Consider the following 858-nt stretch of genomic DNA (forward strand, 5'->3'; position numbering starts at 1 on the left):
GGCCGCAGAGATCGACTGTGCCTTTCATCCGGGGGTGGGGGTCGATACAATAAGTACCAGTTGAACATTACTCTTTTATTTGTTTCAGTCATCTGACTGTGGCCATGCTGGAGCACCACCTTTAGTTGAGCAAATCGACCCCAGGACTTATTCTTTGTAAGCCTAGTACTTATTCTATCGATCCCTATTGCCGATCCGCTAAGTTACGAGGACGTAAACACACCGGCATCGGTTGTCAAGCGATGTTGGGGTGACAAACACAGACACATATATATACATAAACATATATACGACAGGCTTCTTTCAGTTTCCGTCTACCAAATCCACTCACAAGGCTTTGGTCGGCCCGAGGCTATAGTAGAAGACACTTGCCCAAGGTGCCACGCAGTGGGACTGAACCCAGAACCATGTGATTGGGAGGCAAGCTACTTACCACACAGGTACTCCTACACCTACATTGTGGATGATGTAATCGATTTACCTCTCCCCGAAACTGCTGGCCCTGTGCCAACATTTGAAACCATTCTTATATTTCTGTTTTTAAAATCTCAAAGATGAAAGGCGGCGCTATTTCTTTCCAAATACGTTACACCTCTTTCTCACCACAAAAGCTCTACAGACAGCAAACAATTTGGTGTGAATGGAAGTCGGAAAAACGAAATCTCCAGCTGAGTTCTGTAAAATTGCTGCAATTGTTTTTTTTGTAGAAACGAAGTTGTTAACACAAAAAGAACAACCACCCACCAAAATCAAACAAGAACAAACAAACAAAACACAATTTGTATTCATTGCTTCCTGACTGCTCAATCAACTTTTATTTTTTGATGAGTTGCAATGTCTGTCAACAGTGACATGAAA

The sequence above is a fragment of the Octopus bimaculoides genome, chromosome 3 (assembly GCF_001194135.2).
Source record: "Octopus bimaculoides isolate UCB-OBI-ISO-001 chromosome 3, ASM119413v2, whole genome shotgun sequence".
Taxonomy (NCBI): Eukaryota; Metazoa; Mollusca; class Cephalopoda; order Octopoda; family Octopodidae; genus Octopus; species Octopus bimaculoides.